This window comes from Cicer arietinum, chromosome 5 (assembly GCF_000331145.2).
Source record: "Cicer arietinum cultivar CDC Frontier isolate Library 1 chromosome 5, Cicar.CDCFrontier_v2.0, whole genome shotgun sequence".
Classification (NCBI taxonomy): domain Eukaryota; kingdom Viridiplantae; phylum Streptophyta; class Magnoliopsida; order Fabales; family Fabaceae; genus Cicer; species Cicer arietinum.
The window spans coordinates 1,127,596-1,133,572 of record NC_021164.2 but is presented as its reverse complement, the minus strand read 5'-3'; the positions used below and the strand labels follow the sequence as shown (position 1 = coordinate 1,133,572).

The following is a 5,977-nucleotide window of genomic DNA, read 5'->3' as shown; positions in this document are numbered from 1 at the left end:
TTATGTTTATTATAAAAAAAAAAAAAAGTTATTGTATGTCCCCCACAAGCTCCGTCAGTGAGATTGAATGTCATGTTATGGATCCAAACCCAATATCTCGCAGTCATATAAATTAATTATGGTGGTATTTATTCTGTCTTCTAAAAAAAAATCTTTTGTATTTAATTAGAAAAACTTTATTTTTATTTTTTTTTTAAATATTCATATTTTCATGTTTGCAAGAAGAACGTGTCATATGGATGAAATAAAATTTGTGAAAGTTTAAATGATAGAAAGATTCTGTCAACAAATGAGAAAGATGTTACTCTCAATAAACTAAATGATAATTTTCAAAAATAAGCTAAAGATACCTTTGATAAATTAAATGAAAGATATATTCTAATCAAATTAAGACCGATAAATGAAGCTAATAGTCAAATCATTCTCATTATGAAAAACAAAATATAGTTCACTTAAACTTATAATATAAGAGTTACAATATTAAGATTTCTAATAAATTTATAAGCTTTGACATAAGTTATTAACGTAGTATTAATTCTCAACTTTCATGGAGACACCTTCTCGATATACCATCATGACACATTTACCATTAAGACAACGCATAAGCAATTGTGGATATAAAGAAATACAGTCATGATTGTTTTCACACTCCACTTCTGTGACTAAAAACAAATACGAGGATTAGTAAAAGAAGATAAAATAAATAAAATATAAGACAAATAATGTTTTCTTGAAAAGAGTTAGGGAAACAAAACTTACTCGCATTTACGTCACTTACAACAAAAGCAAGGAAAATAGACCATAGCACGAAAAAAAACATGAAAAATTTTGTCATATTTTTTCTCTTTTTATGCAACAAAGAAAATTGATTTATACTTAATTTTATAACACTTATTGATATGGAAGAAAAGCTTTAGAAATATTAAGTCAATTTATACTTCTTTGAGGTAAAGTCATGTTTCGTGTGTATCCTTTTAGATCACTCAATAAAGATTCTAAAATAAAAAACTATTATTAACTTTTCAATACATTTTAGTTCTTTTATACCCTTTCATGATAGATATTGGAAAAAGTTAATTGTAAGGAAATAAAGAATTTCATGACACAAAAAATGTTGAGAATTTGGTGATGAATTACTTCAAATATACGATAGATATAAATTATAGCATATGTTTTGTAATATTATATCAATAATTGCGTATCTTTTACGATTCACTTGAGAGAGAAGGATGAGCCATATATTTTGTTGTTATACAATTTTATAATTAGAATTATATATATATATATATATATATAATATGATTTAATAATTAACATAAAATACTGTTGTTATATTTATTTATTTTATAATTTTGACTATTCTCTAATGATAGTATTATTATAACGTGAGTATTTTGAAAAATAAGTATAATTATAGTGACTAATTTGAATAGGAGAGTTTGGGTTGTTAATAATATGTATTTTTTTTAAAAGGTTAATTATTTTAATTACTCTAATTCATCATATATTAGTTATGAAATATTAGTAATATTTTGAAAATTAATTGATGTATGGAAGAGTATTAAAAATGAGATTAACTAACAATTAATTTTCTTTACATAAAATAAATAAGGGGAACAATGGGTTTGACCCATGTATGTTAACTCTAATTTTGTTGAAAAAATAAAAATGAAAAAATAAGAAAGGGAGCTTCAGCAATCGCATAAGCAAGAGAAAACACATTAACATGTCTATTGTTTGATACCGGTGATCGATAATTATTCCATAAAACTTTCTCCATTTTCGCTCAAAATTGAGTATGTTATTTCATTCATTTAACTAGTCAATTAAACACAACTTTTTCCAGATTTTTAACAACCCCGATTTCTTTCTAAAATATCTCACTTCTCTCTTTGTAGAATTCGTTATTTTGCACCGTTCTTCTTCCCCGTAAGTCCGATTATAGTGAAACCAACGCCAAAACGACCGTGTGAAAAGTGGCTATATCATCCATTGATTTTTTTTTTCTTTCTGATTTATGGTAATTTTCCTTGACCGAATTTTGAATATAGTTTTTAGAGAATCTCCTCATAATTTATTTTGACGTTTACCCATAAACTGTCGAGTTAGATAGATTGAAGGACAAAGAGTCAAAAAACAAAGAATGTTTGCTCGTGGAATTGTATTTGTGTGTGAAAGCGTCGAAATAAGGTAAGTGATGAGAGAGCGTCTGAATTCATTAGTATAATATATTGTGAGTGGAATGGGAAAACCGTATTTCCGAACGATTTATTCGGAGCTTGCTACGTACGACAATAGCCCTTTCAGGGATAAATTAATTAATGTGCAAATATAGAAATTTTGAGATTAAAATATATAATAGAAATATTTGTAAGGTGTTGATTGATTTAATTTCTTTAAATGTGTGATATTGATAATATTGTGATATTGGGTTTCAGATTAAATTTATTTATATGTGTGATTAGATGAGTTTATGTGATGTGATAACAAAAGATGAATGTGTTGTGATAATTTAATGTGATGATGATGATGTATGATTAATAATTGTGATATTTTAAATTTGTGATAAGTTTATGTGATGATGTTCGATTGATGATAGTGATGCTATAAATCTGTGACGAGTTTATGTGATGATGATGATGTATGATTAATGATAGTGATGTCATAATCTATGATGAGAATATTGAATTAACCCCATAGTTGATAAAACAATGGTTATTTCAATTTGTGTTTGAGATGACGGTTTTAATGGAGTATCGTATGCCAACAAGTGGAGAAAATAAATATTGAGAATTTGTGAAGTGTAGATTATTTTGTCATCATATAGGTAGGGTCTGACAAGCCTAGTGATTCTAGGGAAGTACAACTGAATGAGCCTGATCGTGGCGGTCTGTTGTCGAGTCTTAAGGCAAGATTGTTAGACCTTAGAGGTATTCGGATGGATAATTCCTAGGTGACTTGGAGGTAGCACCCCAAATGTTGGGAGCTACCCCGCAACACACGTTTACCTCGACTGTCGTGTATAGGTGTCTCGGGTTGAGTTGAGGAGATCTATGAGGACAGGGCCAATTTGAATTGTCCGTCCACCGGGATGGTGGCATAGTATCAAGCCTCCTAACCAAGTACTTCAGAGTTAGAATGGTACCATATTGTGAAGTAGAGTCTAACTCATGCATAGCATTGCATTTCCTTAGATGATTTGATGCATATTATAATCAGATGACAATTTTACTTGGGTAACTTTGATGTTATAATATGCTACTATTTACTTAAATATTTTGATATATCGTAATGTGATTATGATACGGTCTATGATGATTATTTGCGTATTCTTCTTACATACATTATACTATTAACATGATTTCAAAACTCACCTCTTTCGTTGTTTGTGTTTGACTGACTTGGCCCGGCTTTTGCAAAATCCCAGTTATTACAGATTAATGAGTCTTGAAGTTCAAGTTTGGGAGAAACCCTCTCTAATAGATGTTATTGGGAATGAGAGTGATAAGTTGTATTTTATTTATTTAATAAAAAACAACTCTTTTATGAAAACCCTATTGTTTTATAAGAGGAAAAGTTTAAATTGCTTATTTTGAATTTTGAGAAATGTGATATCCTAAATTTGTTATAAAAGTTTTATTTAAAAAAAATAAAATAATAAAACTTCTTGTATAAATTAATGTATATTATTTTGGAGTTTAGGGTGTCACAATTAGGCTAATAGAGCACCCATTAGGTCTAACTCATCACGGCTCATTCAACAACATAATTTTAACACATAATAATAATTTTAGCACACAACAACTTGTCTATAAAAATAATGAAAACAATTTTTTTTTTATTGAAGCTGAGTGGTGGAAGAATTATGGAGCACAAACTCCACTTTTGCAAGTATTGGCCATTAAAGTGTTGAGTTTGACATGCAGTTCTTCAAAATGTGAGTGTAATTGGAGTATTTTTTAGCATGTAAGTTAATACAATTGATATTGAGAATGAATGGATGGTGGTATTTATTGCCTAGGTATCGGGTCCAATTCCCACGGAACACAAAAACTTGTAATTTCTACTCAGTGGAGAGAGCGAGAATATCGTGATCGACAAGACCAGCAACCGTAAGAGTTGTGCTATTACATTACATATGAAAGATCAAGAATAGAAGCTCTAAATCTTGTGTTCTAAGTTTGAATAGTCAAATTTGGGTTCTTTAGATGTAATAATTTTTCTAATTGGCCTCCAAATATGTCAGACCCCTCTTCTCATATAGTAAAAATTTGCTTTAATGTTGCAAGGTTCATAAAGTCGTGTCTGGTAAAACGCCCACTTCATCAATCGACGATGCATGAATCTCCAAATTAAATATGAAAATTTGAGTTCTCGTTTGGCTAGATGAGTCCATCGCCATGCGAGGATTGACAGTGATGAACACAAGTAAGAAAGTTGATTAGCTTGCCTGAAGAGCTGACGCCTTCACTACATAAGTTCACTCACGACACTACTTTGATTGGTAGTTTATATCTATATGTGGGTTTGGGCCCCAATTTTTGATTTATTTTTACAATCTAGTTTTTACTCATTATTATATTATTATTATTAACTTTAAAAATATTTTTAGTTCCTTTATTTGTTTTAATCCCTCTCTTTCTAAAATTAGTTTTTTGGTCCTCATATTATTAAATAGTAACACTTATAACTCACTAACTAACTTCCTCAATATTATTTTAACCATCCTAACTGACTTACAATCATTAGTTAATCATTTATGAGTTACCACATTTAACACTCTTCTTAATTCAAAATGATTAAGATAATGTTAATTCAAACTTGTTCCTTATCTCTTGGAACTTCACCTTCTTTAAGCCTTTGGTTAGAATGTCACACTTTTGATCGTTGGTATTGTAATGTTCCAACTTTATCTTACTTCTGACCACCTGATCTCTTAAGACATGGAACCTTCTTTCTATGTACTTGCTTATTCCATGAACACTTGGATGTTTTGCAAGATCTATTGTTGATTTATTGTGTATTTTCATCCTCACTGATGCATTGCTTCTCACCGCTAGTTCCATCATCAATTCTGCCAGCCGCAGAGCTTGTCAAACACCCATTGATGCAGCCACATATTCAGCTTCACAAGTGGACAATACTACTACACTTAGTTTCCTTGAACACCATGAGATTGGTGACTAATTCATCCTGAATACATAGCCCGTGGTGCTCTTCCTTTCATCTTTATCTCCACACCAGTCAACATCAATGAAGTCAGCCAGTTCAGCTTCATTTCCATTCGAATTTTTGGGATATAACAATCCAAGTTCATTGGTTTCTTTAATGTGTCTCAAAATCCTTTTTGCTGCCATGTAGTGAAGTGTTCTAGACTACTTTATATACCTATTGACCAGTCCAACACTATATGCAATGTGACACCCTAAACCCCAAAAATAATATATATATATATATATACTCTCTTTTTCATTCCCTTCTTATGTATGCCTTTGTATAGATGAATATTTTACTTTTGATTTTTTATCTTTTTTTATGTTATTCTATTTTTACCTTTTTTTGTTCTAATTATTTTTTTACTCTTTATTTTTATTTTTATTTTTGAGGAGAGACGGAGAAGGATTTCAACTATGTATACAAAATTTATATCATATTTCTATAAATTTTGAAGAAGATAAATAAAAATATGTTTCCAAAAAAATAAAAACTTTTATTTTTAACTTAGGATATCACGTTTCTCAAAAATCGAAAGGAACACTTTAAACTTATTTTTTCTATTAAAATAGTGTAATCTCAATAAGCTTGATTTAAGTATAATTACTTGATTTAATTCTAAAAACTTACTAGTACTTCTAAGATTTTCATACAGAGCGTGGTTCCTCCCAAACTTGAACTTCAACATTCATTAACCTGTAACAACTGCAATTTCACAAACGCAAGGCCAAGCGAGTCAAACACAAACAACGAATGAGGTGAA

At 29.7% G+C, this 5,977-nt stretch overlaps 1 long non-coding RNA gene across 1 annotated transcript; it reads right to left on the bottom strand.

Annotated features, from left to right (window-relative positions):
• Positions 1 to 401: 401 nt before the first annotated feature.
• On the bottom strand, positions 402 to 996 carry LOC113786633 (uncharacterized). The gene is made up of 2 exons (XR_003472913.2): positions 760 to 996; positions 402 to 662 (listed from the first exon to the last, which is right to left on the bottom strand). It is a non-coding gene; the product is annotated as an uncharacterized lncRNA (long non-coding RNA).
• Between the last annotated feature and the right edge of the window lie 4,981 nt (positions 997 to 5,977).